Source organism: Bubalus kerabau, chromosome 16 (genome assembly GCF_029407905.1).
Source record: "Bubalus kerabau isolate K-KA32 ecotype Philippines breed swamp buffalo chromosome 16, PCC_UOA_SB_1v2, whole genome shotgun sequence".
NCBI classification, from domain to species: domain Eukaryota; kingdom Metazoa; phylum Chordata; class Mammalia; order Artiodactyla; family Bovidae; genus Bubalus; species Bubalus kerabau.
Window position 1 is genome coordinate 74,808,799 of NC_073639.1, and position 8,664 is coordinate 74,817,462.

Sequence of the window (8,664 nt, forward strand, 5' to 3'; positions counted from 1 at the left end):
TCTTTATTCTCAGAATTCGTAGATTATAAATGAAATATTTAAGAAAGTCCTTTCCCTACCTCTCCAGGAATGCTTTTTGTATCACTGGAAATCCTTAAAAGAGTTGAATCATAGACTCTGGATTTATCTAAGCAAATCTATTTAACTGGAAGTTGAACTTCATCTTCAATAAATCGAACAATTCTGGGCATTAATAGGTAGTTCCTTAAAAGTCCTTAAATGTTCCTTAAATGTCCTTGTCTTACATTTAAGCCCATTTATTTAAGAGTTTTTGGTTTACTGGGAAATGAGTTATAAGCTCACCATCTAACTTGTATGCAACTTCAACTCTGATTTCCATAAATATGTCCAAAATATCAAAATTTTTGACTACCAGTGCTGTAAATCCATTAATCATATGAGCATATTTAATCAAAACAAGGTCCAACCAGACACATCTTCTCTCCCTTCCTGTCGTTACACCAAACTCTCTATCCCTTGTTTGTAATAATTCTCCAATTGCATTGTCTTGCTTTGTAGGAAAGGGACCAATCCCAACTCTAGTTGTATAAACTTTCACAACTCCATACACTTCTCCACATTTTAAGGGGGCATACCCAAGCCAGTACAAACACCTCCAACTGTACAGTTCAAAGAGGTTATGAAAGGATAACTTTCAAAATCAGTATCTAGCAGTGCTACATTTGCACCCTCTACCAAGATTTTCTTTGATGGTCTTTCTTTGAAAGCTCAATATAGGAAATAAACTCCATATATCTAGCAGTTGGTTTCACCCTTTCCATTTAACCCTTGAGTTTTTGGAATTCATCTTCAATGTCTATTTCCGATGTGGGGTATATAGATTTGTAGTGGTTAGCCAGAGCTTGGAACCTCTCAGAAAAGCCATCAAAGTCAGAAATAAGATGGCATATCCTGGGACTTTTGGGAAGAACAAACAGGGAGAATGCCCTTTTTGTGGTACCCAAATTTTTTCCTGCTTGTTCTCCTCTCTGTTGTTCCTGGATACCATCAGCTGTTTGATGACAATCAAGTGCAATATGAGCTCTGTCAGGCATGGGAAGCCTTATCCAGCCTTCCAGACCTTTCCCTAACCCTAACCCTTTTTGAACATATTTTTCTGCTTCCTCACACAATCCAGCTAGATGAATTACCACATCAATTCCAATGAATGCAGTAACATTCAGGCTCCACTGGGAGCCTGAGTTGTTCCACTGGATAATGATTCCACTGGGTAAAAGACAAAAGTCACCCTCCACAGAATCTGCAGCTGTTCAGGCAGCATTACTTCCTCCCTGGCGGTGGCACAGAGTGTTGGTGTCCTCACCAGCAGATCCAGCACCTTCCTCTTGGCTTCGTGGTCCCACTGCCCGCCAAGCACCAGGGTCTCCAGGTTCCCCCCAGGCTGCTCCCTGGGGTGGCCTCAGTCACCTTGGACAAGGAGTATGCCCCCAGGTTGGTCTTGGCAAACACCCAGGCCCCAGAGACACGAGAAGAGCCTGAAAGGGGTGGGGGCGGCTGGGAGCATGTGAACGGGATTGCTCTGTAAATTTATGTTTGAGAGTCTTAATATAAAATATAACTTATATATTCAAAGAAACAACATTTGGTAACACTGTCAATGTCTTAACCAGATATTAGGATTTTTCTACTTTTCTAATCTTCCATTTCTTTGAGAGGACATGGGTCAATGTTTAACGACCGTAGTCTGCAATGTCCCCTTCTACTGGTTTGGTTGTCTGGTTGTTTTTTACACTTTATTGGTTGATTGATGGCTGTGCGGGGTCTTCACTGCTCCTGGGCTCTGGTTGCGGGGTGGCACGGCCGCTCTTCACTGCAGTGCACTGGGTTCTCTTTGGGGCGGATTCTCTTGCTGCAGGCCACCAGCTCCGGGGGATGGAGCTTCAGCAGTTCGGCTTTCCTGTGAGTTGCTCTGCAGAATGCGGGAGCTTCCTGCATCTGGCACTGCAACCATGTCCCCTCCATCGACAGGCAGATCCTTAAACACAGGAAAACAAGGGAAGTCCTATAAATTCCCCTCTTATGTGCTTTATTTATGGGTTGTATGTAAAACACTTTAACTGCTTTCTCAGAGAACCACAAATTTTACATCTTTTTCAATGCTTAAAGAAATACAAATCTAATGTATGGGAAGCATATAACTACAGAAGTTTGTTAGATATTTACGCTAAATAAGGATCCATTATGTCTTTTTGTGGAATAATTCCACGACAAAATATTATGTTTCTTCTAAGCATCTTCATCTGTTTACTTATTTTCTCTACTAGAGCAAATGTACCTTCTTAGAGAACTTTGAATTTCACTCCTTTTTTCAGCAAAACTTTTTCACATGTTACCAGCAGGGAGCGCTGTGGGACTGCCTTGGGGTCCTTGCACAGCTGCTCAAGGAGCACCACTCACTGCAGGAGCTGGGCTGGGGTTGGGGTCTGTGCTTCTGCGGGGACTCAGCAGTGTGTCCTCTCTGGCTGCTGAGTCCCCTGAGCAGGGATCAGTCTCGGCAGGGGCTTCCTCCATGGGCTCCCGCCCTGGGCTCCCAAGGGGGAAGCCCCTCCTTCCCCTGCCGTCTGGGCTGTGAGCAGAGCTCCAGCACCAGGGTTAAGGGTGGGGCTGGGCGGGCCCTGAGTGGACCCTCATTTGCATGGCCGCCCCTCCTCTGGCAGAGTCTGGGGAGAAAAGGAGACCTGGGGCAGCACAGCCCACTGTGGGGACCAGGGTTCTGTGAGCACCATGGCCTGGACTCCTCTCCTACTGGCGTTCCTCTCTCTCTGCACAGGTAGGGATGGGCCCCAGGCACCAGGGCTCAGTCCCCAGCCTGCATCAGCCCTTGGGGCACAGACTTGGGACCCTTTCCTTCAGGTCCTGCCCCATCTCCCCTGTGTCTGTGTCTGCAGGTTCCCTCTCCCAGCCTGTGCTGACTCAGTCAGCCTCCCTGTCTGCGTCTCTGGGAGCATCAGCCAGACTCTCTTGCACCATGAGCAGTGGCTACAACATTGGCAGCTTGCCTATAACCTGGTACCAGCAGAGGCCAGGGAGTCTTCCCCGGTACCTCCAGTCCTACAACTCAGACTCCCAAAAGCCCCAGGGCTCCAGGGTTCCCAGCCGCTTCTCTGGATCCAAAGATGCCTTGGATCCAGCGCAGGGCTCCTCTCATCTCTGGGCTGCAGCCGGAGGACGAGGCTGACGATTACTGTGCTGTAGGTTCCCACAGTGGCTCAGATGACGAGGAAGTGAGACAAAAACCCCTGGGCCTCGGACTTTGGCTCTGAGCCTGGTTTCAGCGAGAAGTTTCCATAGAGCAATTTCCAAGGAAGGCTTCTCTGCACAGAGATCTCTGTGAAGGGAGGGAGGAGACACACAGGATCGTGCTGAGACCCGAGACAGTGCAAGCATCCCAGGAAACCACATATCTGACCACAGAGCCCACTTGCCCCTCCCTCAACACCTGGAGTAAATTCCCCAGAGCAGGTGCTGTGGTGTCGGGAGCCGCATCAGGCATTACTGACAAAATGGAGGCATGGCCCCAACTCCCTCTCCTTGTCCCACAGGCACGGGCCCGGGATGAAGGAGTTAGGCCTTGTGATTCTGACTTATTTTTTCCTCTCCTCGGCTGAGTTGACTGAAAGGAATATTAAGGTGTTTATAGTTCTTGAGAGGAGCATGAGAAGGCACAAAGCCTTCTGCAGCTGTGCTCAGAGAATAATTCATAAAGTTAATCACTGACATTTGTTCAAGGACTTTTACAAAAGAGTGTTCCAGGGTGAGCATGTAGGCCGCAGCTTGAGGCCATGGGAGGGATTTCTATCTGAAGCCTATTTGTGAGGAAGGTGTTTATGGCAAAGGAGTTTGCTGAATTTAGGGCTTAGGAATAATTAAAATAGTTAGAAGCTAAAGATTTAAGGAATGTTGTGATGTTAGCATATTCTACTATAGCTTACAGAGATTAGGAACTTTAGAGATATTAATAGCTAGAAGCCCTTTTTAAGAAATAGTGAGCCTGGGATACTAGGGGCAAACAGGACTTAGAAAGATAAGAAATCAACTGAGGAATGTGGTATGCAGCCCAGACATTAGCATGAGTTACAGTGTATTCACAAGGACACATGAGAAGAAGTAGATAAGAGAATCGCTGAGGCAAGAACTCCTTTTGCGGAGCAAGAATGATTTATGGAGACAACAAATCTGGGTCAGTGGGAACTGAAAATGTCAAACCTCTGACCTAATGCTTTTGTAAAAGTTTAAAAGAGAATCTTAAGCTTGAAATAAATACGCAGTCCAAGAAAATTGAGAGGCTGCTTCGTTTCTTGCCGACACTGCTCATCTCTTCAGTTTAATCCCCTGGCTGCTGGCACTGGACTCCGGCACTGTGTCTTCAGCACAAACACCCCAGCGCAGCCCTGCTCCTCCTCATCTCCATCCTCTCGCCCCACAGAGTGTGGGTCCCGGGCTGCAGGGACCGGTCCACAGCTCAGACGCTGACAGGAGCCCTGGCTCCTGCTCCCTGCTCCCTCCTCATTTCCACAGTGCTGCTAACAGGTCAGCATTTTCTACAACTCATGGTCCTCCAGGCTCCTAGTAACTGGATGGAGAAGATATGGGAATTTTCCTTCCTTCAGAATGATCTGAGCCCTCACACAAGGTGAGTCCTGAGGGGTCAGCAGAGGATGACATGGCTGCCTCTCAAGATAGGCCTTCTGCCGCAGGTTCTGTCTATGAATTATCTGACGGCACATCAACGGCAGAAACATTTTTTTCAGGTCCCACGTCTCATTTCTTTATCTTTTCTGAAATCAAATTGGACAGTCACTCATGGTCCTCCTGTTGCAGAGGCCTGGACCATCAGGGCCCGAGGCCTCACTGTGGTGGGGGTGCAGGAAGATGGGTCTGTGGCCTCCGTGCCCTGGGCCTCCTGGGCCTGCAGACCTGCACCCGTGGCACTGGGCTCCGTCCTTCCTGGTCCTGAAGGGAGGTCAGGGAACAGGCAGCTGGGAAAGTGGGACAAGAAACTTAGCCTGTCCGTCTTCTTCTTGGAGAATTTTCAAGTTTCACACACTGCCAGGAGCCACCACGGGAGATCCCACCCATGACAAAGGTCATGTGGAGAGGACCTGACAGGCAAAGGCAGAACAGGACTCGAGGGATTCCCTGGACCTGCTCGAGCATCTACCCCGAAACTAAAATCTGTCTGTCTACTGTTTATTACATTATGCCTTTCACCAACTCTTCTGACATTTACAGGGGGCTATCCCCGACCACCTTTCTCTGAAGAAAATCAAGTTAGGGCTCTAGTTAATAAACCTCCTGGGCTTGAAAGGAGCATTTTTACTTTAACCCCTCTGTTAATATTTTAGCTTGCTTGGCAGGTTTATCCACACTCTTGCAACTAACGCACATGATTGTTCACAACACCCCAAGCATAACCTTCAAGTGATAAAAAAAAAAGCTGTATTAGAATAATACTGCATTGTTGAGCCAGTGTTTGCTACCGAGTTTCCTTGTCCTTTACGCAAAGTGTGCCTGGGAGTGCATTAGCAAAAATAGTTGGTATACAAGAAAAACAAGCAGTAGCCTTGGCCTTAGCAACATAGGACCCTTGAGTTAATAAGTTCTTTCTTTGTTGGAACCCACTGCACCTTTGCTCCATAAGAATGCAACTTTATTTAATACTTTCTGAGGGAGACACAGATTGGAAAAATAAAGAAGAAACAGTTTAAGGGAAAGCAAGTTTTCTGGTTGACCAACCTTTATCAGAAAAAGGTCATAAAATGTCAATAGGCCTGCGGGCCAGAAGATAATGTGCATAACACAAAGACCCTTGTAAATGAAAAGTTATGCAAAAAACATCCTGGTCCCGATGAAGGTCAAACTGATGTAGTGTTGAGCTGACTCTGCATGACTCTATATCTTTCACTTCTGGAAATGGGTAACTCAGGGTATAAAAGCTCCTTTTGAAAATAAAGCTGCAGACCCGGCTTCATCAGAGCTTGGTCTCCCCGTGTCATTCTTTTTTTCCTTTTCTCTTCTTTTTTCTCTCTGTTCTTCTTTCAGGATGACTACTTGAAGCACAGGGGCTCTCTGTTCACTTTTTTGCCTGGGCTTCTAAGATCCGATTGGGAAGGTGCCCTGCGTCTTTGCTGGGGAGAGGGCGTCCTGCGTCCTCACCCCACCGAGAGGGCACCTGCCGCCTCCGTGAACAGAGCAAGTTCCGTGTCAGGAACTTTATTGGCTTTCTGTGTAAACCAAGGAAGATCAAGCCTCTTTCTCTCCCCTCTTTACTTTCCCTATTCGCTGACGCCGTCATCCTGAGGGAACCCTTGCATCCTGCTGGGGCTGGACCCCGGCAACACACCTTGCATAGGTACCTACTACACTTGAAAACCTTCTGTTTCATGATGAATCTACTTCCAACTATCCATTCAGTTTATATGAAATCTCAGGGGAAAGCAAAACTAAACAAAAATAGTTCCTGATACTGCTGAAATGCTTCCTGATCATCCGTGTGTGATCAACCAGAACCTAACTTGAGACTCATCCTGGTCCATCTTTATGGGGTCATTGATTATAACTCCTTTTCTCTCTGGTCTCCAAATACAAACAGAATCCTGCTGCACCCAGATACACAGGGCCCATCACAGGTACTTGGCAGGATGATGAAGAAGCAGAAGCCCAACATCTGTGCCTGGAGACCTGAAGGGGGGAGGCCTCTCCCGCCCCCTGCATGTCCTGCTCCTGCTCCAGGCTTTGTACTCTGCCCTGGACCCGGACACTTAGGGAAGCTGGGTGCCTCCCTTTCTCTGGGGAGTGTTCCCTGAGAAGCCCCTCATCTCCAGGTACTAGAAGACCCTCCCCATTAACACGTGGCTCTCAGATTCATCACTTGCTCATTTTCTCCTCTTTTCCTTCATGGCCTCTACCACTTTTGCTCCCTGGTTCTTTATTTGAGATGATATTGGATAAATATCACTCTTTTCAACACAGACAATGTAAAACCACTACTATTAAATCTACGGAGTCTTACACGTGAACTTGCACTGTATCCACTGAGGGCCAGGTAACAGGTCATAAGGGTTTCTAAGTCCAGCAATGGAGGAGGAAACCCTAGAAAGGATGAGATTCCCATTTATAGCCACAGTCTCTTACATCAAGCCTTTTATACAGAAAGGCTATGAAACCAAACTGAAAACACCTTATATATATACATTGGAGTCAGAAATAAATGCTGTCAGGATCTTGGAAGTAATCAGGAAAACGACATGTTTCCCCCCAGAATGTCATATTCTCTCTGCAAAGACAGAAATAAGAAGAGAGCTGTGCAATTAGGGCTGGGACAACTCCGGGAGACCCTGCAGACACATCAACCACGTTTCAACCTGGGAGAATCACGACAGAGTCACGATCAGGTATAACCCATGGACACTCTGGGACTTTGAAGCCTTGAACTTGTTTCGTGGTTGTTGTGCTCTGGTAGTGACCGCAGGAGCCAGGCAGTGCAAACTGAGACAACAGAGAATCCGAAATTACATCAGCATTCCCTGAGTCTGCAGGTCATTAGTGACCTGGAGAGATCGCTGACCAACCACAAACTACACGGAGGGGACTCATTCTTCTGCCCTGGGCGGTGACATCAGGGAGACCCAGCTGCAAGTGTGAGAAAGCCCTTGCAGGAGGCTGTGGTGTGAAGTGGGGGAGGAGGAGGCCTGAGTCCAGCAGGGGGCGCTGTGGGCCTGGTCCTGAGAGCGCAGGGTCCTGGCCAGGCAGGCTGGCACCTCCTCAGTTGGCTTTGTCCATGTGGGCAGCAGGGTCCTCATTGGAGGGTGACGTCCTGCACCTGGGCCCCCAGGGGACATGACAGCTCTCAGCTCAGAGTACATGCTTGCCTCTCAGTTCCTGCTCCTCTGTCTCGTCCTGGAGGTGATCTGATGTCTAAGCGAAGAGCAGTGACCATCACACAACAGAAATGAACTTGCTTCAATAAACTTTGCATTGTTTCAATTATTTCTTTCTTATTTTGCTGCAGTTTCTCATTTTTCAATGTTGTCTAGTGACATATATGGAAACTGATATTTTGTTTTTACCTCCCTATTAACTTCTTTTCCATGTTTTTAAATATTTCTCTTCAATTAAAGAGTTTAATAGATATAAAATCCCCCTTTAATCCAACTGTATCAGCAAATATTTTCATAATAGGAAACAGATTCAAGACAAATATTTCTCTGATATGAGTTGACTCTCTCCAGCATGTATAGAGAAAATAAAATAATCATGTGAATTTTAATAAATAGCTCATTTACCAGGGAATAAAACATGAATAAAAAGACGCTTACTCCTTGGAAGAAAAGTTATGACCAACCTAGATAGCATATTCAAAAGCAGAGACATTACTTTGCCAACAAAAGTCCGTCTAGTCAAGGCTACGGTTTTTCCAGTGGTCATGTATGGATGTGAGAGTTGGACTGTGAAGAAAGTTGAGCAGCGAAGAATTGATGCTTTTGCATTGTGTTGGAGAAGACTCTTGAGAATCCCTTGGACTGCAAGGAGATCCAACCAGTCCATTCTGAAGGAGATCAGCCCTGAGATTTCTTTGGAGGGAATGATGCTGAAGCTGAAACTCCAGTACTTTGGCCACTTCATGTGAAGAGTTGACTCACT

The 8,664-nt window shown here is 46.8% G+C and overlaps 2 pseudogenes; one reads left to right on the top strand and one right to left on the bottom strand.

The window, feature by feature from the left end:
* Positions 1-247: 247 nt before the first annotated feature.
* LOC129629774 (adenylosuccinate synthetase isozyme 2-like) lies at positions 248-1,956 on the bottom strand (annotated as a pseudogene).
* A 789-nt stretch (positions 1,957-2,745) lies between these two features.
* On the top strand, positions 2,746-7,935 carry LOC129629775 (immunoglobulin lambda variable 5-39-like; annotated as a pseudogene).
* The last annotated feature ends 729 nt before the right edge of the window (positions 7,936-8,664 follow it).